The 24,586-nt window shown below is 41.3% G+C and overlaps 1 long non-coding RNA gene across 1 annotated transcript in view; it reads right to left on the bottom strand.

Annotated features, from left to right (window-relative positions):
- Positions 1–24,586, bottom strand: part of LOC129046221 (uncharacterized) — a 33,004-nt gene that overhangs the window by 1,583 nt on the left and 6,835 nt on the right. The window contains exon 2 of the long non-coding RNA XR_008507120.2: positions 8,877–9,029. This is a non-coding gene — a long non-coding RNA (uncharacterized LOC129046221). The remainder of the gene's footprint in view (positions 1–8,876; positions 9,030–24,586) is intronic.

Here is a 24,586-nt window from a genome sequence, read left to right on the forward strand (position 1 = left end):
TCCCTCACAACCCTGAGAAGGAGCCAAGCCTGCTGACACTTTCATCTCACATGCCAGAACTGTGAGACAATACATTTCTGTTGTTTTAGCCACTCGGTGCGTGGCGCTTTGTTATGGCAGCCCGGGCAAACACATATACCCATTAAACCGGATGCTAGACCTAGAGATTAGATTTCAGGTTGAACATTTTTAGCAAGAATATGACGCAAAGTGATGTCGTGCGCTTCATATCGCATCACGTAGTGTCAGGCTGTCTCACTGGAAACTGATGTTAAGCGTGATCACTGGGTTAAGGTCATGACTCCCAAGCTGCATTTTTTCCCTTTGCAATTAGAAAGTAAATTGAGGGGGAGGTGCCCCGGCACCACCACACAAGTATGCTACTTCCATCAATCTGTCACCTGATTGTTGTAGCATTCCTTGATGATTTTGCCTGAGTGGATTATATTCTTGCAAGGCAGCAAAATGATGCTACTGTAAAAATTCATTTGCAATTGGTACCTGGCATTCACCTATAAAGAATCAAATAGAGATGAACTAAAGTCTTTCCTACAAAGTCAGGGTAAATGCTTACCTCTTTCCTTTAGTTACCAATTTTCAGAACAAAGTGTTGGTAGAATAACCATCACAAATCGCTAATGAGTTTTCTCTCTCATTTGAGTATCATGATGGACTCATGGTTTTAATTCAGTCAGTCATTATAAGCAAGTACAGTCATTCTTCTTCTTTATGCTCCATTGTCTCACATTGGACCAGTGAGAACCCCTTTAAGCTGGCTCCTGTGGGGGCGCCTGGGTGGCTCAGTTGGTTAAGTGGCTGCCTTCAGCTCGGGTCATGATCCCAGGGACCCAGCCCCACACTGAGCCCTGCACCCAGCCCTGCATCAGGCTCCTTGCTCAGCGGGGAGCCTGCTTCTCCCTCTGCCTGCTGCTCCCCCTGCTTGTGTGCTCTCTCTCTCTCTAACAAATAAATAAAATCTTTAAAATTAAAAAAAAAAAAAAAGCTGGCTCCTGGGTTCCTTTGACACAACCCCATTGGTCTTTCAGTGCTTTCTTGATTTCTGACATAAGAAGCCCCAGCCTCACCTTATACTTTGCCTGGACCAAGCCAAGAATAGACCATTTCTCCAAGAAGCACTGTTTCCTTTCATTAGAGAATGGTATTTAGAAATCAAGATCTGGTTTCAATATAAGCTTATTGCTTCTAGGCCAGGGCAGTGAACAGCACTACAGAATAGAAGGGTACAGTCACAAAGACACTCATGCTCAGAAGAGCCTTGTGTTTGGGGTTTAACGCTCTGTAATTACCATCTTGAAATTCTTTGCAATTTTACCACAAACATTTGTGTTTGGTAAGTGGAGCCCAGTGATAATGGAGCATGCACCAAGGACTTGATGCCTAGGCTCATGCATGGGTCCCCGAGACATGTTCTTGGGGGCTGTTCCCCCATGTGCTGGTGCTCTGGGCCCTGCCTAGCCTCTCCATCTCCAACCCTTCCCATTGTTGTCCTTTGTCCCCAGTGAAAGCCCGGATGTGAGCTCAAGAAAGATCAGGGTTGAGTATGTTTACCCCACAATATCTCGAGACAAGGCCCAGTGGTGGCATTTTCACCCCAGGCTGGCAATGCCACATCACATTCAAGGGCAAGGGTAACCTCTCACCCACTACCAATCCCTGTCACTAATGTTTCCGAGAACCAAGGTTGCAATATACTTGGAGGTCTCCCATTAGCTGTTGGGTTGGGGGCAGAAGGCCCCAGAGGAAGAGGAGAAGCCTGGCTTGGCTTCTCTAACCCCCAGCCTTAGTCTAGAGGCTGGCAGGAGGAGAAACCCAGCAACCATCAGGTTAGAGGACCCACATGCCCCATGTGGAGGGCCTGTGAGCAACTCCACTTGCCATGAGTATCCAGTGCAAAGGGAGCATCCTGGGCCTAGGGAGACCCTTTCTTCTTCCTTCTCACTTCCAGAATCTGGTTTGTGTTAGTCTCTTCTGGCCAGCTCAAGGCAGTCTCCAGGACAAGTCACAAAATAAAAATTGTGAAATTTCAGTTATTCCACATGGGAACTAAATGCTCTTACATTTGCTTTTAAAACTGACATTGCACAATATAAAGATGAAGGGTAAAATCCATGCTAATTATTTAAGATTTTAATGTTTCTTTACTTAGAACAACATAAAATAGCAAATAAAAAACACCATGACAAGTTGAGTAAGAGACCATAGAAGAAAGGAAAAAACTTTATATTTTAGTACTTTAATGGCACTTTAGTCCTGCTTTTTTAAGGATTTTGTTTATTTATTTGAGAGAGAGAGAGAGACCACCAGTGGGAGGAGAGGCAGAGGGAGAAGCAGGTCCCCGCTGAGCAGGGAGCCCAATGCAGGGCTCAATCCCAGGACCCCGGGATCATGTCCCGAGCTGAAGGCAGATGCTTAACCGACTGAGCCACCCAGGAGCCCCTATCCCTGCTTTTTTGAACAAGAGGTCCTGTATTTTCATTTTGCACTGGGCCAAAAATTATGTCGCTGGTTTTGGGAAAAACCATATATATGCGTAATATATATTTATATTTACAATATATTATATACTTTTATATATTAATCATGAGATCCTATTGATATATATGATCTAGATATACATATATATTAATCAGGAGATTGTGTTGATATTTTTCATTCAAATTTAACATCATCGGATTTCCCAAACATTTATTTTATACACGCACATATTTTCTATTACACTGGAAATTTTGGTTCCAAACATAATTAACATAATTAGTTATTTGCTCTACCTATAATACATACATACACCTACATAAGTTTCAAATTTTCAATACCAAGGTTGCTACTAACAATAAAACTACTAAGTAATGTTTAAGATTTCTTTTCAGTTCTTTTTTACTTCAGTATAGTCTAAGTACTATGTTAATAAGTCATTTGAAATAATTCTTGTCTCTCCGTGATTCTGCCACCTCTAATATGCCATTAAGTTCTTTCTTTGTTTCCAATTTTAGGCTTTGCTTTGTCTTCTTTTTCATTTCACTGTACGCTTTGGCTGCTAAACATTTATATATTTCAAAAGTGAATTCTATGTAAAAAGGCATACTCAGAGAAATCTCTCTCCAATTCCCCTTCTCTCCTCCTCAGCCGCTCTGTAAGCCCTCAATAGGTCACCATTTCTATCAGTTTCTGGTTTTTCTTTCAGTATTTTTTTTTTAATGAAGTAGGCTCCACGCTCAGCATGGAGCCCAATGCGGGGCTCGAACTCACGACCCTGAGATGGAGACCTGAGCCGAGATCTAGAGTCAGTCGCTCAACCGACTGAGCCACCCAGGAGCCCCTCCAGTATTTTTTGAAAAAAAAAATAAAGCAAATTCATATACATATTCTTATTTCCTCCTTTTCATATACAAAAGATAAAACGCTATATACATGCTCTGCACATTTTTTAATAAATATAAATAGCCTCTGTACATAGAAATCCTCTCATTCTTTTTATATGCCCATATAATATTTCATTATGAGGTTAAACCTTCATTTATCCAACAGATCCCTTACTGGTGGACATTTCAGATAGTTCCAGTCCTCCCTATTAAAAAGAATGCCACAGAGATGAAAAGCACAGTATAGGGAATATAGTCAAGAACACCACTGCAATAATGTATGGTGACAGACGGTGACTACACTTATCGTGATGAGCACTGAGTAATGTATAGAATTGTCGGAACCCTCTGTTGCACACCTGAAACAAATATAACACTGCGAGTTAAAATGCCACAATAAATAACTTTGTGCATTTATTATTTCATAATTACACAGGCATACTTACAGGGTAAATTCCCAGATGTGGGATTGCTAGGTCAAGGGGTAAATGTAATTTTGATAGATACTGCCAGATTTCCCTCCTTGGGAATTATACCCTGTTACGCTCCCACCGACAACGCATGAGAATGCTCCTTTCTCCACAGGCCTGTCGACACTGTGTTTTTGTCAAACTTTGGGACTTGGGCCAATGTGATTTGGGTAAAATGGTAACAGTGTAGCTTTAATTGGCATTTCTATTATTGTGAGTGAAAGTAAACATCTTTCTGAATGTCATTTGCATTTCTCTGTGAACCCTGCCATTTGCCAATTTTTTCTATGAAAATTTTAGTCTTTTCTTTCTTTTTTTTTTTTAAAGATTTTATTTATTTATTTGAGAGAGAGAATGAGAGACAGAGAGCATGAGAAGGAGGAGGATCAGAGGGAGAAGCAGACTCCCTGCCGAGCAGGGAGCCCGATGCGGGACTCGATCCCCAGACTCCAGGATCATGACCCAAGCCGAAGGCAGTCACCCAACCAACTGAGCCACCCAGGCGCCCTAGTCTTTTCCTTCTTAATTGTTAAGATCTCTTTATTGAGTCAGAGACTACTAGTCTTTTGTCAGTCATATAGATGTCAAATATATTCTCCAGATTTGTCCTTTTACATTTGATTATGTTTATGTGTCTTTAATGTAAACAAAATTTATTAATCTTCTATTTATTGATTTTAAATGTTGAGTCATAGTTCGAAAAGCTTTCTCTACTCCCAGGTTAAAAGGAAATACAAGGAACTTTTGGTTCTGGCCAAGAGGGACTGCTCCATTCCTCCTACGGCCTTCCTCTTACAACTAAGAAACCCTGGACATAACACAACAAACAAGCATAAGAAGACTCTGAAAGATGGAAAGAAGAAAACTGACTTCCTAGGGATGGCAAACTTGACAGCAACAAGGGAACTCTCTGCGTTTCTTTATTGCCTCCCTTATATATCCCAGACAAGGCCCTGCAGAAACCTCCAACCCAGAACTGCCAACAGACACAGACGAAAAAACAAGCCCCAAGAAAAGCTTGATATCCCTAGCCAAAGTACCAGGAAAAGGATGACATAACAACAGAAAAGTTTTGGGTATTATCACCACTACCCCAACCAACCAACAGAAAAACTGCACACCCTCCCCTGCCCCGTGGGATCTTCCAGCCCCCACTGGCAGATGCAGGTGGTGCTTGGATTCCCCTGCAGTGGCACTGATGCTCAGTACTCTAATCTCCCCTCATGCCAAGTGTTAGCAGAACCCCAACAGTGGGGAGCTAAGTATCCACCCCTATCTGGCATCAACCACACTGAACAAGGTGGTGGCAGTAGGGTCTAGTCAGTGTTTCACTATCCACTATTCCCCTGCCTCTGGAGTCAGCAGGGCCCAGTAGGAAGCTGAATCTCCTCCATGCCAACCCAGTTACAAGATTGAACAAGGTGGGATGAAACAGGGCAAGTAGCCACTCCCCTTCCCCGCTAACCACCCGCCCCCCCATCAGCTGGGCCCAGTGGAGAGGTGGCCTCCAGCACCACCCACCATTAATGAGGTGGGTTAATCCAAACTTGGCTTCCCCTCTACCCACGTATTCGGGGGCCCTGTTGGGAAATGAACCTCAATCCTCAGCAGGCATCAACAGGACAAAAGATGGTGGCGAGAGGTAGCGTTTGGTGGCCCTCCACTTTCCTCTTTCTCTCCCTTTGTGTGTGAGGGGCCCAGCTCAAAGCTGAGTACTGCCCCTACCCTGTAGCAAAAAAGCATTGAGTCAACCCTTGGCCTTCCTTCTCACCAATGTCGGTGGGGGCTGGTGAGGAGCTGACTTTACATCCACACTAGGAGGCAGAGAGGTGTCATGAATCAGTGCCTCATTTTCACTGGAAACGTGCTAATGGAGCCAAGGACAGAGCTGAACTTCCATCCCATATATCTATAATGAGGCAATGAGAATCAGTGCTTACATTTGCCATAGTAGGATCATTGGAGACCAGAAGCTGAAACTATATACCCACTCAGCCCTCCTCCTACACCTCAACCAGGGACTGCCTATTAAAAAAAAAAAAAAAAGAATTAATAAGATCCAGAGTCTACAAATATAATATCCAAAACATTCAGGATATAACCAAAAGTCATCATAGCAGGAACCAAGAAAATCACAACATGAATGAGAAGAGATAATCAACAGAATGAAGACAAATCAGATGAAGAAATTATTTGACAAGGATTTTAAAGCGATCATCATAAAAATGTTTCAATAGGCAGTTATAAATTCTCTCCAAACAAATGAAAAAATATAGAAAATCTCAGCAAAGAAATAGAAGTTATATGAGAGAACCAAATAGAGACCCATGAAATGAGGAACAGGACAACAATACAGAAAAATCGATGACACAAAAGAAAGTTATTTTTAAGAAATCAATGAAACTGATAAACTCTAGCAAGACTGACAAAGATAAAAAAAACTAGAAGACACAAATCACCGATATAAGAAATAAAACATAGGTTATCTCTACAGATCCTGAAGGCATTAAAAGGGTAATAAAGGAATACTACGAATAACTGTATGCTCATAAATTTGAACACTTAGAAGTGAACCGATTCCTCCAGGGGCGCCTGGGTGGCTCAGTTGGTTAAGCGACTGCCTTCGGCTCAGGTCATGATCCTGGAGTCCTGGGATCGAGTCCTGCATCGGGCTCCCTCCAAATCCACAAGCCACCATATTCAACCATCATAAAGAAATAATAAGCAACCTGAATAGTTCTATAACCACTGAAAAAAAAAAATGAACTTGTAATTAAAAAGCTCCTGAATGGTCTCACTGAGAATTCTACCAAACGTTTAAAGAAGAATTAACACCGATTTCACACAATCGGTTCCAGAACATAGCATAGACAGGAACACTTTCCGACCCATTTTATGATACTAGTATGACCCAGATACCAAAACCGAACAGAAACAGTACAAAAAAAGAAAAACTACAGAATATCTCTTGTGAACTTTAGTAACACAAAACACCTCTGTAAAATATTAGCAAATCTAATCCAGCAATGTATAAAAGGAATTATACAGCATAACCTTGTGGGATTTACTGCAAGCATGAGAGGCTGGTCGAATATTCGAAAATAAACCATTGTAATCTACCAAGCTAAAGAAGGCAAATTATATGAGCTTATCAACTGACACAGAAAAGGCTTTTGACAAAATCCGATACCCAGTCATGATAAAAACGTTCAGCAAAACAGGGATGAAGGGGAACCATCTCAACTTGTTAAGAAACATCTATAAAAAACTACAGCCGGGGCGGCTGGCTGGCTCAGTCAGTGCACGACTCTTGATCTCGGGGTTGTGAGTTCGAGCCCCATGTTGGGTATAGAGATTACCTAAAAATGAAATCTTAAAAAAAAACACAACCCTACAGCTGACATCTTACTTTAATGGTGAAACACTGAATGCTTTCGTCCTCAGATTGGGAACAGGCAATAACGTGCATTCTTAACACTCTTACTCAACATAGTGCTGGAAGTTCTAAACACTGTAGTAAGAAGAAATAAAAGGCATATGGATTGCACAGGAAGAAATGAAACTACCTAGAGGCACCTGGGTGGCTCAGTCGTTAAGCGTCTGCCTTCGGCTCAGATCATGATCCCAGGGTCCTGGGATCGAGGCCCGCATCGGGCTCCTTGCTCCGCAGGAAGCCTGCTTCTCCCTCTCCCACTCCCCCTGCTTGTATTCCCTCTCTCACTGTGTCTCTCTCTGTCAAATGGATAAATAAAATCCTTAAAAAAAATTTTTTTTAATTAAAAAAAAGAAATGAAACTACCTATTTGCAGGTGACATGATCATGAGGCTAGAAAATCCTACAGAACCTATAAAAACACTCCTAGAAATAAGAAGTGAGCTCAGCAAGGTTGTAGGATACAAGATCAACACACAAAATTAATTGCATTTCTGTATACTAACAAACATGTAGAAGCAATATTCCAACTACAATACCATTTACAGTCTCTCCAAAGAAAATGAAATTCTTAAGTATACACTTAAGAAAGCATGTATAAGATCTGTATGCTGAAAATTACATGCTGAAGAAAGAAACAAAGCCAAATTAATGGAGAAACATACAGTGTTCATTGATTGGAATACTCAACATAGTATAAAGATGCCATTCCCCCCCCCCCAAATTAATCTATAGGCTTATTGCAATCCCAACCAAAATACCAACAAGGTTTTTCGTAGGCAAGACAAGCTTATTCTAAAATCTATTTGGAAAGGTACAGGCCCTAGAATAGCTAAAACAGCATCGAAAAAGTAGAATAAACTGGTAGGGATCACTTTTCCCAATATTAAGCCCTACTACATAGCTACAGTAGTCAAGACTACGTGATATTGGTGGCGGAATGGACACATCAGTGAATGGAACAGAATAGAGAAGCCAAAAATAGACCCACATAAATATGCTCAATTGCTTTTTTTTTTTTAAGATTTTATTTATTTATTTGAGAGAGAGAAAGCATGAGAGGGGAGAGGGTCAGAGGGAGAAGCAGACTCCCCACTGAGCGGGGAGCCCGATGTGGGACTCGATCCTGGGACTCCAGGATCACGACCTGAGCTGAAGGCAGTTGCTTAACCAACTGAGCCACCCAGGCGCCCTGCTCAATTGCTTTTTGACAAAGGTGAAACACAGTTCAGTGGAGGAAGAATAGCCTTTACAACAGACACCGGTGGGGCAACTGAACGTCTAGAAGTAGGGAAAAACCACCTTTACCTAAACCTCATACCTTATGCAAAAAAATAGCTAAAAATGGGTCACAGACATAAAGATAAATGTACAATTGTAAAACTTTTTATAAAAATGATAGGAGAAAATCATCACGATCTAGGACGAGGCAAACATCATGACTAGGACTGGGCTCAAAAGCATGATCTCTAAAACGGAAACTGATAAATCATACTTCATCAAAGTTTAAAACTATTGTTCTGTGAAAGGCCCGCTTAAGAAAGTAAAAAAGACAAGCAACAGATGAGAGAAAAATCTTTGTGAACTACATACTTGACAAAGGATCAGTATCCAGAATTACAAAGAACTCTTGGGGCGCCTGGGTGGCTCAGTCGGTAAAGCGTCCGACTCTTGATCTCAGCTCAGGTCTTGATCTCAGGATTGTGAATTCAAGCCCCTTGTTGGGCTCCAAGTGTGGAGCCCACTCTAAAAAAAAAAAAGAAGAACTCTCAAAACCCAACAGTAAAGAAAACGAACAATACATGAGAAAACACGCAAAAGCCCTGAACAGACATTTCATCAAAGAGGATATACGAATGGCAAATAAACACATAGAGATATGTTCGACATCATTAGCCATCAAGAAAATACAGATTTAAACCACAATGAGGTATCAGTACACACTTGTCAGAATGGCTATAAAAAAAAAAAAATAGTGAAAATGCTTAGTGCTTTCAAAGATGTGAAGAAACCGGATCACTCGGACATCGCTGGTGGGAATGGAAAATGGCGCAGCCACTCTTTTTTTTTTAAGATTTTATTCATTTATTTGACAGAGAGAGACACAGCGAGAGAGGGAACACAAGCAGGGGGAGTGGGAGAGGGAGAAGCAGGCTTCCCGCAGAGCAGGGAGCCCAATGCGGGGCTCGATCCCAGGACCCTGGGACCATGATCTGAGCTGAAAGCAGACACTTAATGACTGAGCCACCCAGGTGCCCCAGGGCACAGCCACTCTGATAAAGAGCACAGCCCTTTTCCAGAAGACTAAACATAGCTTACGGTACAACTCAGCAATTGTACTATTCTGCATCTATCTGCAAGAAATGAACACTTACGTTTCCACCAACACCTGTACACAAATGTTCATATACATTTTCTTAATGATAGCCTAAAGCTGGAAATAACTCAAATGTCCTTCACTGGGTGAGTGGTTCAACAAACCGTGGTACATCCATACCAATAAAATATCATTTAGCAATAAGAAGGAATGAACTATTGATACAGCAACAATTTGGGTGGATCTCAAAGGAATTAGGCTGAGAAAAAAAAAAATCCCATCTCAAAAGGTCACTTGCTATATGATTCTATCTATACCGCATCCCTGACGGGACAAAAGTATAGAAATGGCGAGCAGATTAGTGGTTGCCGTAACTCAGCGATAAGGGAGGAGGGTGTGGCTGCATAGGCAACAGGAGGGATCCCTGTTGGTGATTAAGTGTTCTGCATCTTGACTGTATAGTATCCTGGTTGTGATATTGTCCTATTGGTGGATATGGAGGCCTCCATAACAAAACACCATAGACTTGGTGGCTTAAGCAACCAACATTTATTTCTCACAGTTCTGGAGGCTGGAAGTCCAAGATCAAGGTGCCACAGATTCAGTTCCTTGTAAGGGCCCTCTTCCTGGTTTGCAGATGGCTGCCATCTTGCCGTCTCCTCACACGGCCAAGAGACAGAGCTCTGGTGTCTCTTCCTCTTCTTCTAAGGACATTAATCCCATCATGGGGCCCCTACTCTCATGACCTCATCTAAAACTAATTAACTTGCAGAGGCCCCACCTCCAAATACTATCACACCGGAGGGTAGGGCTTCAACATATGAACTGGAGAGGGACGCCCAAACATTCACTTCATCATAGGTGTTTTTTTTAATTATTATTATTATTTTTTAAAGATTTTATTCATTTATTTGACACAGAGAGAGAGAGAGCAAGAGCACAAGCAGGGGGAGCGGCAGGCAGAGGGAGAGGGAGAAGCAGGCTCCCAGCTGAGCAGGGAGCCCAACGCGGGGCTCGATCCCAGGACCCTGGGACCATGACCTGAGCCGAAGGCAGACGCTTCACCGATTGAGCCACCCAGGTGTCCTATATTATTGTGATAAAATATACATAGCTTTAAGGGTACAATTCAGTGGCCTTAAACATATTCACAGTGCGGCGTAGCCATCACCACTATTTCCAAAGCTTTTTCGTCGCTCAAAACAAAAACACTGTAACATGAGTAATTAATCCCCATTCCCCTTCTCCCCCAAGCCCCTGGTAACCTCTGTTCTACTTTTTTGTCTCTATGAATTTGCCTATTTGTGCTATAGTTTTGCAAGATGTTATCAGCAGGGGAAACTAGGTAAAGGGTACACAGGATCTCTCTGTATTATTTCTTACAACTGCATATGAATCCACAATGATCTCAAAATTAAAAAAAAAAACTTTATTCATGTGTTCCTCCATTATTTGTATGATTTCATGTTTTTTATCATTATTAGATCTCGGATCCATTTACTAATTAACCTCTTAATGAACTGAAGTGGATGTCAGACAAGCACCCCTCTTCCCCAGCACCCCCACTGCCAACCCTTTCTACACTGGATCAGATCATTTTGGTCTTTTCAGCTTCTTTTATTCCCACTCTACCCTTCAACCATTTCAGCAGATGTTCCCAGCAGACAGTGTACCTTCAAAGGAAAGACCGAAATTGCAACAAGCACAAAATGAATACATAACTCTAATAAACATCGACTCCAGTGACAACAGGAAAAAATGACAGGGATTTATTGACTGCTAGGAATTCTAGATAATTGACTCATTTAATCTTTACATCAACATTGCAGGAAAGGTATGATTGGTCCAACTTTATAAATGAGGAAGTTTAATCTCGGTGAGGTTAACTAAGCCAAAATCATGTCTATTAAAATGATGGAGTGGTTATAAGAATGCAGGTACGTTTGGCATAGGAGCTTATGCGCTCTCCTCTGTGAAGAACTGAACTGAATCCAGGAACTCTCATTTAGAAAGCAACAGGACATTCAGTTGGCCCAGGTCCTTCCTTGTCCCAGGTCCCAGAAATGCGTACCAGACGCTAGCCCTGTATTAGGTTGCTAGGGCTGCCATAACCCAATGCCACAAACTGGGTTGCTTGACAACAGAGATTTATTTTCTCACAGATTTGGAGGCTAGAAGTCCAAGATCAAGGTGTCGATAGGTCTGGTTTCTCCTGAGGCCTCTATCCCTTGTCTTGCAGATGGCCACCTTCTCTTCCCTATGTCCTCACGTGGTCTTTCCTCTGTCCGTGCACATCCTTTGTGTTTTTTTGTGTTCAAATTTTCCTGGGACACTAATCAGATTGAAATCGGGCCCATCCTAACAGCCTCATTTTAACTAAATCATCTCCTTCAAAGACAGTCACGTTCTGAGGTACTGGGGATTAGGGCTTCCGTATATAAATTTGGGGGGCATACAATTCAGCCCACAATGGGCCCCGAGACTGGGGCGGGGGAAAGAAAGTTCATAACCCAGAGAAACCCCTCTACAAAATCATATGTGATTCAAGTGGGTACAATCCTTCTGTTCGTTTCCATTTCATCCGGGTCTAGGGTCTTTCGAACTTTTTTTGACCATACCCATGGTAAAAAAAAAAAAAAAAAAATTGTAAACGCATTTTGCATTACAGCTTAACACATACATATTTATTTTTATAAAACGGGACAAGTTTCACAAATTCTGATCTTACCGTGTACAACGTATTTTTCTATTTTATTCTGTTCTTTTTAATTAAAAGACTGCTAGCTGCCCCCTCACTGAATTGATTTTAGGAACTACTCTCTTTTACGACCTGCCGTTTGAAAATCAATGCTCTAATTTGTGCTGTCAGCTGTGATTGTCAATTTTTTTGTGTTCATTCTACCCCCACCCACACCCCCGTTCTCAGAGCCCCGATCCTCCTCTCCCACCGCCCCACACATGTCCTGGATCAATTGGATTTTTGCTTTTTTCAAAGCCTTGACCCCCTCATTCATTAGTTTCAGTCCTTAATTCTATCGGTTCTGTCAAATGCCAGGGAAACCGGGGCACCATTTCCTCGGTAACAAATAGAAACTCGCCATCTAACGGTGGAAGAGAGACAATGCAGACCTATTTTTAGCATCCTTCTTCCAGGTCTTTTCTTTCTCTGCTCTCCCCCATTATCCCTGTTTGATGCAATTTTCACAAACACTTAGCAGCATTTTAACAGGAGCTCTTTTAAAATCTTCTTGACGTTCTGTACATTTAGTGACTCCTTTCACGGAAACTTGAAGATCCGGGTGTTAGACGCCGCTCTGGGCCATGCTGGTTGTGACCTTGAACATGCCTCTTACCTGAGCCTCAGCTGTCTTAACCACAAAAGTAACCTGATAAAAGGTGCCCTGGCAACTTCGTCCAGTTGTCTTGCGGTTCCACAAAGAAAATACAGCTTGCGTCTGCCTCTCCCCCCTCCTTCTGTCCATTTTCAACACACCAGCCGGATCCTGTTAAATCTAAGTCAGATCGTGTCCTTCCCTGCTCAAAACCCTCCACTGGGTTCTCAGAGTCAAAATCCAAGTCCTTACGGTTACGGAAAATGTCCTACATAGTGTGATCCGCTCAGCCCCCGGATACCACCAAGCAGGGATGGTTGGCTTCCATTGGGCCAGGGATCGGAATCAAGTGGAAGATCAGCTTCTTGCTTGGCCCCACTGGAAGAGCGCTGGGGGACTGTGATGTGATTGGCTGGAGCAGAGTGGGTATTACCAAAAAAGATTGGCTGTTCTGTAAGGCGACCCTTTTCCTGTTCCTTTGGCTAAGGGAAACAGGCTTTTCTTGGAGCTTTTTTTCGGTCTGTGCCTGTTGGCAGCGGCCTGGAGGCTTCTGCAGCCCCTGGTCCAGGATATAATGGGAGGCAATGAGAAAGCAAAGGAAACTCACTCCCATGTTGTTCCTCAATCCTGCCGTCCCTAAGCAGTCCCCCTTCTTCTTTCTACCTTCCAGAGTCTTCCTATGCTTGTTTGTGTGTTATTTCCAGGGTTTTTGTTTGTTTGTTTGTTTGTTTTAGTTGTAAGAGGAAGGACCTAGAAGGAATGGGGCTACTTCACTTGGGAGAGAATCAGAAGTGAATAGTAGGCTCGACAGCCTCTAAGGAGGGCCTGGATATTAAAAACACAGAACGTTGTTTGCACTGCCTTACAGGAACCCTTCCCACACAGCACTGAAGAACCACCTTCCCTAGGAAGGGCAGAGAAACTTCTGTGTACCTATCTTGCAGATGCAATAAAACAAGAAAAAAAAAACCCAGCTAAGGTTGTGGAGGTTTTGCCCCTAGCAGAGGCATCCCACTGGGGCAGTGAGCAGGGCTGAAATGCAGTCACATTCCCCTTTCAAAATTCGGTGCCCTGGTGTGGGTAAATTCTCTGCTTCCTTTCTCTGAGGAAGATGTGCCATGTATAATTCACTGGCCTAGAAATGGCATCATTTTGTACGCACAAAGGTTCTGTATGTACTAGTAAGAGCTAAATATATGTTATGTCTTCACTAGAGAACCTCCTTACTATAATAATGGCCCCACTCTTCCTTTCTGTGCTTGTGGACTCAGAGCTTGGAATGTCTTCATGTCTCTGGGGAAGAGGAGGGCACCGTCTAAGCAACCGTCCCCCTTTGGTTTTCCCATTCTAGAAACTTCCCACTTGCTTAAAATTTCTGGGCCACTGATGGTACCCTTATTTTTTTTAGAGCTGTTACGGATCAATATTTTTTTTAAAAGACTTTATTTATTTATTTATTTATTTATTTATTTGACAGAGAGAGGCACAGCGAGAGAGGGAACACCAGCAGGGGGAGTGGGAGAGGGAGAAGCAGGCTCTCCGCCGAGGAGGGAGCCTGATGTGGGGCTCAATCCCAGGACCCTGGGATCCTGACCTAATCCGAAGGCAGACGCTTAACGACTGAGCCACCCAGGCGCCCCAAGGATTAATATTTTAAAAAATATCTATTTGGATGTTTTACTAGGATTTTGGAAGAAAGGCAAGGCAAACACAAGTGTCAGTGTCTCATCTTGTACTTGAAATCTGACAATGACCTTCGAAAAACTTGCCCGGCATGTTTGTGTCCTGTCAACCCTAAAATAATAAATAATAATAAATAAATGATGCAGTGAAATAAAGTGAAAAACAAATGTACAACTTAATTGAATTCTAAATGATACTGACATCAGAAGTTTATAAAAGAGGAAAGAATAGACAAAAGACTGTAGCCTCATCCCATATCTCCTAGCAACCAAAATGGAGCAGGAAACCAAATACATAAATGACAGTAATACAATCTGGGAAATTTTCCCTTTTATTTTTTAATTTTTTTTAAAAGATTTTATTATTTGAGAGAGAGAGAAAGCACAGGGGGAAGGGGCAGAGAGAGAGTGAGAAACAGACTCTCCCCTGAGCAGGGAGCCCAACAACATGGGACTCGATCCCAGGGGCTGAATCCCAGGACCCCAAGATCATGCCCTGAGCTGAAAGCAGACACCTAACCGACTGAGCCACCCAGGCGCCCTGGAAGTTTTCCTAAATATACTATTACTATAATCCTAATCTCTCCTGGCCCTTTCTTCTGTCCCTCCCCCTATTCTCTCTCTTTCTACACATACACACACACTCACACACTCACACACACACACACCACCACCAGCACCACAGTACTATGGAGTTTTAGTGAAAAGTTCACTATTTTTGTTCATAGAAAAAGCTTCAGTTTTCTGAACATAAACTCATACAATGGATTAGAAAATATTCAGTTCTTATTTGTGTAGAATTAACCTTCCCCAAAGAGAGATCTGGCTTGTGCCCATGGCTCTTGAGAAGTAATGTTTAAGTCCTCATGAGTCCTATCTGCTAAGTGTCTTAGCTTAACAGGGGAGCGTTGGGCCACAGCAGCTAATCTAACAATGTGATCTATGATGGCGGCTTTGGCTCATGTGGTATCAGCCCCCCTCTGAAGAAGCTGGAAACTAGGGTCAGCCACACAGGCGGCCAGCCATGTCTATGTGACGGAGCGCCAGTAAAATCTCTGGACAACAAGGCTCAGGTGAGTTTCCCTGGATGGCAACACTCTGTGTGTATTGTTATATATCACCGCTGAGAGGAGTCAGCTTTGTCTGTGGCTCCACGGCCAAGAGGACGATTGAAAGCTTCTCACCTGGAACTCTCCTAGACCCTGCCCTATGTGCCTCTTCCCTTGGTTGATTTTAATCTATATCCTTTCTCCCTAATAAACCATAACCATAAGTTTAATGGCATTTCTGAGCTCTGTGAGTCCTTATAGTGAATTTTTGAACTCAAGGGTGGTCTTGGGGGACCCCCTGACCACAATACCAAATACTGTCAAGGATACAGAGTAATAGGAATCTCATTTATTGCTGGTGGAAATGCAAAATGGGACAGCCATTTTGGAAGATAATTTGGTAGTTTCTTATAAATGGAAACTCATAATAGACTTATCATATGACCCAGCAATCCTGCTCCTGGGTATTTACCCAAGTGAATGGAAAGACAGTCTTCACACACATAAAACCTGTATGCTAATGTTTCAAGAGGCTTTATTCATAATCACTCCAAACTGGGAACAACCATGATGTCTGTCAACAGATGATGACAAAAAACAAATAAGCAAACAACAACAACAACAACAAAACTATGTTACATCTATACAATGGAATTCTATCTGGCAATAAAAGAACACACTTGACTCATGCAACAACATGGATGAATCATAAATGCATTTTGATAAGTGAAAAAAAGCCAGATCCAAGGCTACATATTATAGGATCCTATCTATATGACATTCTGCAAAAGGCAAAACTATAGGATGGAAAACAGATCAGTAATTGCCAGAGATAGGGGTAGAGGACTAGTTAACCTCAAATGGGTTACACAGGAGAATTTTTGTCTGGTGGGACTGACTCTTCAGTCTGGTGCTGGAGTGGTGGATACATGATTTGTAAAAAAAAAAAAACAGAATTTTGCAGCACAAAGAGTAAACCTTATTGTATGCAAATTTTAAAAAATCTATCAGTGGGGTGCCTGGGTGGCTCAGTCGGTTAAGGATCTGCCTTCAGCTCAAGTCATGATCCCAGGGTCCTGGGATCGAGCCCCTCATTGGGCTCCCTGCTCAGCAGAGAGCCTGCTTCTCCCTCTCCCTCTGCCACTCACCCTTCTTGTGCGCTCTCTCTCTCACACACTCTCTCTCAAATAAATAAATAAAATCTTTAAAAAGTAAAATAAACCGAGATATCAGGGCATTCCAGGATAGGATGGAACCTGTGACAAATGAATTTCAGTATATTACAAATGTATGACATAACCTCACTGAAGATTACGAGGGGAAAAGGAGCTGACCTAATGAACTTTTTTAAACAAATAAACTTATTTTTTTTTAAAGATTTTTATTTATTTATTTGCGAGAGAGAGAATGAGAGACAGAGAGCATGAGAGGGAGGAGGGTCAGAGGGAGAAGCAGACTCCCCACCGAGCAGGGAGCCTGATGTGGGACTCGATCCCGGGACTCCAGGATCATGACCTGAGCCGAAGGCAGCCGCCCAACCGACTGAGCCACCCAGGCGCCCCAACAAATAAACTTATTTTGAAATAATGTGAGATTTATAGAACAGTTACAAAGATAGTACAGAGAGCTCCTCTATACCTCTCACAGTTTTCCCCATTGTTTCCTTGGCACGTTTGTCAACTAAGAAACCAACATTAGTACATTGCTCTGTACTAGTACATTAGCTAATATGAGCTAATTAGCTAATACTATTAGTACTAGTACTAGTACATTAACTAAACAGCAGGCTTTATTTGGATATTACTAGTTTTCCCATTAACAGCCTCTTTTTCTGCTCCAAGGTCCAATCCAGGGTACCACGTTGCAGTTTGTTGTTATGTCTCCCCAGTTTCTTCTAGTCCTTAACATTTTCTCAGTCTTTTCTTGTTTTCCATGACCTTGACACTCGGGACGCATACTGGCCTTGTGTCTTGTAGAATGTCCCTCCATCTGGGTTTGTTTGATGGTTTTCTCAGGATATTACTAGTGTTATGAGTTTGGGGGAAGAAGACCACAAAGATGAAGCGCCTTTCTAGTGTATCTGGTGACATATGTTATCAACATCACTTATTACTGATGTCGTTAACCTTCATCACTTGGTTAATGTAGTGTTTGCCATGTCTTTCCACTGTAAAGTTTTCTTTTTCCTTTACTCTAATCTGGATATGAGTCACTAAGTCGAGCCCACCCTAGGAGATGGGCCATTAAGTTCACTTCCTGCAGGAGGGAGTTATCTACCTATATTATTTAGAATTCTTTTGTAAGCAAGACTTGTCTCTTCTCCCCATTTATCAATGTATTCGACCGTTTCTGATTCACTTGCGAAAACAATGTTTTGTCTGGATAGTCTAAGGCTAAATACAAAAAGGACCATACATAAGCACTGTATTCTAGTTGATAAATTTCTCCTAGGGGGTTAGCAATTCCAAAAATACTTTACATGTAGATTAGTGTTAAACAAATGAGTACAGTAGTTGCTCCTTGCCTACAAAGGGATGTATTCCAACACCGCCAGGGGATGCCTGAAATAGCAGATAGTAACGAACCCCGTATATACCATACTTTTCCCTATATGTGCATTACCTATGATAAAGTTTAACTTCTAAATGAGGTACAGTAGGAGATTAACAACAACAACTAAGAATAAAATAGAACAATGATGACAAGATACTGTAAGAAAAGTTATGTGAATGTGGTCTCTCTTAAAATATCTTATTTTACTGTACCTACATCCTTCTTCTCGTGATGATGTGAGATGACAAAATGCCTATGTGATGAAATAAAGTGAGGGGGATGACACAGGCACTGTGACGTAGTGGCATAAGTGACCTTATGATGATATACCAGAAGGAGGCTCATGACCTGAGCCGAAGTCAGATGCTTAACTAACTGAGCCACCCGGGCGCCCCATGAGTCTTTCATTTTTTTGAAGATTTTATTTATTTATTTGATAGGGGGGAGGAGAGCACAAGCAGGGGGAGCGACAGGCAGAGAGAGAGGGAGAAGCAAGTTCCCCACCGAGCAAGGAGCCCGATGTAGGACTCGATCCCAGGACCCTGAGATCATGACCTGAGCCGAAGGCAGATGCTTAACGACTGAGCCACCCAGGTGCCCCAAGTCTTTCATTTTTAATAACTACCACCAAAACCACCACCCCAGCAAAAAACAATAATGTTCATTTGCCTGTGGTGCTTCTCCCTTCTCCATCTAGCTAATATTTTCTTCATATTTCAAGACTCAATGTTGATGTCACCTTCTTCAGAATCCTCTCCCAACCCTAGAGTGCTGATGCTCTATTGGACCCCATAGTATCCCGTTATTTCTATCATATAGTGACAGTATCTTTCCAAGTTGGTGCCCTTTATTAAGACATAAGGCCCTTCAGGCAGAAACTGTGCCTTCATCAGTAATTTCTATCTCCCTAGTTCTGAACACTGTCAATATCTAGGTGCTATTCGAAAAAGGCTTACTGAACAAAATTCATTCATTCAATCAATCATTCATTTATTCATCAAATATTTACTAAGTGTGGAAATACACACTGGGCAATATGCTAAACTTATATACACAGCAGTGAATAAATCAGATCCCACATCTGTGCCTTCATCATATGTTAGATAGTAAAAAGTGCTATGGACAGAAATAAAGCAAGAAATGGTATAGAGAGTCTTGAGAGTGCAATTATAAATACAGTGGTCAGTCACAAAAGACATGGGTGAAAGGTGATATATGAGGAAACACTTAAAGAAGGAGAAAGAGTAAGCCAAATGGATGTTTTGAGGAAGAGTATCCTAGACAAATGCACTAGCCAGTGCAAAGGCCCTGAGACACAGGAAAAAATTGGTATATCTATAGCCGAGTGAACCAAGGCAGGAGTTATTAGTGATGGGGCCAGAAAGACAATGAGACACCAGATTATGGTGGTATTACAAGGGAAAGAAGAAATAAGAAGAAACAGGGTATTATTATAGTCAATAGAAAAAATGTGACTGAAAAAGTCTAAATGTATCAGCAACCGTAATAAAAGTGAAAAGCTTAAAACAAAAAATAAATGCTGGGCTTTTTGATATTTTAAAAGGCAAAATGGCAAAAAAATATTGAAAATAAATGAATTGCCAAAGATATGCCATGACATTTCTATGAAAATATAAACAATAATAATATCAGACAAAATTAAATTCAAGTCAAAAAACAGTGACTAGTATAATAGTGTATGCTAATTATACTGGAATTTTTTTTTAAAAATAGACAAAGAAGTGTATTTTGTACCGATAAAAGAATGGTCTACGAAGAAGCTATATCAGGGGCACCTGGATGGCTCAGTGGGTTAAGTGTCCGACTCTTGATTTCAGCTCAGGTCATGATCGCAGGGTTGTGAGATGGAACCTGCTTAAGATTCTCTCTCTCTCTCTCTCTCCCTCCCTCTCCAAAAAAAAGAAGCTATATCAGTCTTGAGTTTGTGCATACAAATCAAAAAAATTTTTTCAAGGACTGAACTATATAAAGTAAAAACTGACCGATACAGAAAAACAATTGACAAAAGCACAAATCCAAAGCTTTACTATGACTACTTTGACCTTCAAGTCCTTGCACTACTTCTCCCTGACCATGGTACCTACAGCTCCTTTCACTTACCCTGCTATTTCACAAACACATTCTCACCTCAGCCTTTGCACAGACTCTTTCCTTGGCTTAGGACATCCTTCATCCAGAAAACCACAGGCTTTACCCACCACTCCCCTTCTTTCAGTCTCTGCTCATGTGCGGGGCCCCTGAAAGCAGGTTCAGATGAGGTAAAAGCACTTACAAGGATTTTCTTGTTGGTATTTGACATAATTGGGTCCTGGACTCCCTCTGGAACCCTGAGTCCCAGCTCTTGGCGGCACTGGATTCCCCATCCCCCTGTCCATTCTGCTCAAATGTTACCTCATCAGAGAGACCTGCTCTTACACTCTAAAAGAGCATCCATCCCCCAATTTAACCATCCTTGTCATTCTCTATCCCTTTTCTCTGCTCTATTTTTCTTCTTCCCACTTTTTCTTTTTTTTTCAAAGATTTTATTTATTTATTTGCCAGAGGGAGAGAGAGAGAGAGCACAAGCAGGAGGAGCGGCAGGCAGAGGGAGAAGCAGGCTCCCCGCTGAGCAGGGAGCCCAATGTGGGACTGGATCCCAGAGCCCCAGAATCATGACCTGAGCTGAAGACAGATGCTTAACTGACTGAGCCCCCAAGGCGTCCCTCTTCTGCCCACTTCTTACCACCTGAATTATTACGGATATTTTTGTCTGTTTGTTTATTTATTTTAAGATTTATTTATTTGAGAGAGAGTGAGAAAGCGGGAAAAGGGGTGGCAGGGAAAGAGGGAGAGGAAGAGAGAGAATCTCCAGCAGACTCCCAGCTGAGTGAGAAGTCTGACGCGGGGCTCAGTCCCACGATGCTGAGATCATGACCTGAGCCAAAATCAAGAATCAGACACACAACCAACTGAGGGACCCAGGCACCCCTCGTCTCTTATTTATTGTCTCTCCTCCAACCAGAAGCTACGTCCCTTGAAAACACTGTCTTGGTTTCATTCACTGCTATAGCCTCAGCACCTAAAACAGGGCCCGACATGTGGCAGGTCCTTAATAAATATTTGTTGAACTAATGAGTGAATCCTTGTGGGTAATTTATGTTCTCACTCGTATTTTGACAGATTGAGTGCCTTAAAATACACTTGAATATGGAGGATCTGAACCCAATTAATAGGCTTGGCTTAACAAATTTTGTAGAACACAGAATCCAGCAAATAGACTGCTTACTCTTTTCAACTAATGGGGCAATTACTAAAACAGAACATGCATTACAGCTCAAAGAATATCTCAATAAATTCAAAAGATCAATATCATATAGGCTTATTCTTTCACAACATGAAATAAAATTAGACATTAACAACAAAAGAACAGCCAAAAAGCAGCTATGTACTAAGAAACTATAAATAACTTTTAAAAAAATCTACTAAATGACTCAAAACAGAAATAAAAACTGAAATTATGAAATATTTATGAATAAAGACCAAAGAAACCATCATGTGAAGACTGGTCAGATGTACATCTCCACTCCCCTTTTTCCTCCCCCCTCCCCGGAGAAAAATCATAATTGTGAATTTGGTAAAATTGATTCCAGCCTTTCATCAATATTTGAATAAAGATAAAAAGGGTTGTAACAAACGAATAAAACCAGATTTAAACAAATAACCACTGGAAGCATTCTTTATATATTCTGGCTACTAATCTTTTTTGTTATATATGCTTACAAATATCCTCTCCGATTCAAATCACAAAATATTGACAACACCAAAATTATCTAATGACCATAGGAAAATTTCAAGTTATTCAAAGTGCTACCCTCTCCAAGACACCACCCAAAGGTGATTTAAGAGAAAGTTCTACCAAAACTTCAAGGGAAGTTACTTCGAGGTTCCAATCCAAATCCAGAAAGAACTAAAAGTTGTACACTTCATTCTATATGGCTAGCATAACTCTGACATCTAAATCAGGCAAAGTGAGCACACAACACACACACACACGCATGCACACAAAATTTATATACCAATTTCACTAACAAATATAGATAACAATGGAAATAATATTACCAATTACATTCCACAGAATTAATCCATTTTGACCCAAAGGAGTTTGTCCCACAAAAGTAAGGGTGTTTCAGCACTAAAAAAAGTTAATCTAATACTTCACATAAATAGATTAAATGAGAAAAAAAAAATCATACAAAGTCACCAAAAAGCATATGGTAAAATTCAACACTCATTCCTGCTAAACCTCTTAACAAACAAATAATAAAAAGAAACTTCCTGAACTTGAAAAAAAGAGATTTATACAAGAAAGCAACAGCGAGCATCCCACTTATTGGTAAAATAAATGTTATAAGGATTCTTACTGTTAGAATTTTTTTAAAAGATGATCATAATGGGGACGCCTGGATGTCTCAGTCGGTTAAGCATATGCTTTCGGCTCAGGTCGTGATCCCAGGGTTCTGGGATCGAGTCCTGCATCGGGCTCCTTGCTCAACAGGGAGCCTGCTTCTCCCTCTGCCTGCAACTCCCCCTGCTTGTGCTCATTCTCTCTCTCTCTGATAATGAAATAAATAAAATCTTTTCTTTTTAAAGATTTTATTTATTTATTTGACAGAGAGACACAGTGAGAGAGGGAACACAAGCAGGGGGAGTGGGAGAGGGAGAAGCAGGCTCTCCGCTGAGCAGGGAGCCCGATGCGGGGCTCGATCCCAGGACCCTGGGACCATGACCTGAGCCGAAGGCAGACGCTTAATGACTGAGCCACCCAGGTGCCTCTAAAATCTTTTTTTTGAAAAAAGATCATAATGACTATTATCATTCCATTTTGTTCTAGAGAACATAGTCAACACAAAAAAAGTGATATGACTGTTTCCCCCCAAGGCAGACCTAATAAGCTGAGTAACTCTTATATAAGATATACAAGAGACAAGATAATTATCAAAAAATTAATAGCTTTCCTATGCTAAGTATAATCGGATAGAAACTATGATGACAAAATATTCGACTTACAATGGAAATAAACCTATTTTAAACCTAAGAATAATTTTTTTAAAGATTTTATCTATGTATGTATGTATGTATGTATTTATTTATTTGAGAGAGAGAGAGCAAGCAAGAGAAAGAGAGAGCATGAGCGGGGGGAGGGGCCAAGGGAGAGGGAGAAGCAAACTCCCCACTGACCAGGGAGCCTGCAGCTGGGCTCAATCCCAGGACCCGAGGATCACAACCTGAGCCAAAGGCAGACACTTAACCCACTGAGCCACCCAGGCGCCCAAACCTAAAAATAATTTTAACAAGAAATGGATAAGACCTATATTAAACAAAGTATGAAACCTCATAAAAGTTAATCTGATTGAGTGAACAGATATACTAATTTATGAGATGTTGAGACTCCATACTGTAAGTTATGTGGCTCTCCCCAACATAATTATGAAATATTCAATAGAACTTTTATAATTCTGTCTTTTCATCTCAAATATAACCTCCTCAAGGAGGCTACCTCTCACCATGAAAAATTATACTTGTCCTCTTATTTTATAATATTCTACCCCCTCAATTTATTCTATTCTTTTTTTAAAGATTTATTTATTTATTTGAGTGAGACAGAGAGGGATTGGGGGGAGGGGCAGAAGGAAAGGGAGGGAGAGAGGATCTCAAGCAGACTGCACGCTCAGCACCGAGCCCCATGCAGGGCTTAATCTCACGACCCTGAGATCATAACCTGAGCTGAAACCAAGAGTTGGATGCTTAACTGACTGAGCCGCCCAGCTGCCCCTGTTCTATTCTTTTTTATAAGACAATAACATAAAACACTAACTTTATGTTATACATTTGTTTTCTCTTCTACTTAGTGGCTATCTTTATTAGAAGTAATCTTCATAAGAATACATTCTTTTTCTTATTCACCACTATATCCCCAGCTGCTAGAACAGTTCCTGGCACATAGTTAAGAGCTCAATAAATATTTGTTGGATGAATGAATAAATAAACACATGAAGGACAGAACATATCAACTTCCATGTAATTGAACTGTATTAACGAAGTGTTGAGTAGGAAAAATCTTTAGGGGTTCTGCTTCAAGGATGAGATAATATATGTTTGTAATTTGCACATCCCTAACAACAAGCAATTGAAAATCCTTGATATCTTTTTATTCCCTTTATACCTCTCACTCTCAAGCATCATAAGAATTTGCATTGGTAGTGTCCGATTGAATAAAATTTTACTCTACATGGATGAAGACCATAATTATTTACTTTCAGACTTTTCCAAGATGAAGGAATTCATAGCTCCACCCCTGTTGCCAAATATA

This window comes from Mirounga angustirostris, unplaced genomic scaffold (assembly GCF_029215605.1).
Source record: "Mirounga angustirostris isolate CCGP_5_RB_7025 unplaced genomic scaffold, mMirAng1.0.hap1 SCAF_11, whole genome shotgun sequence".
Taxonomy (NCBI): Eukaryota; Metazoa; Chordata; class Mammalia; order Carnivora; family Phocidae; genus Mirounga; species Mirounga angustirostris.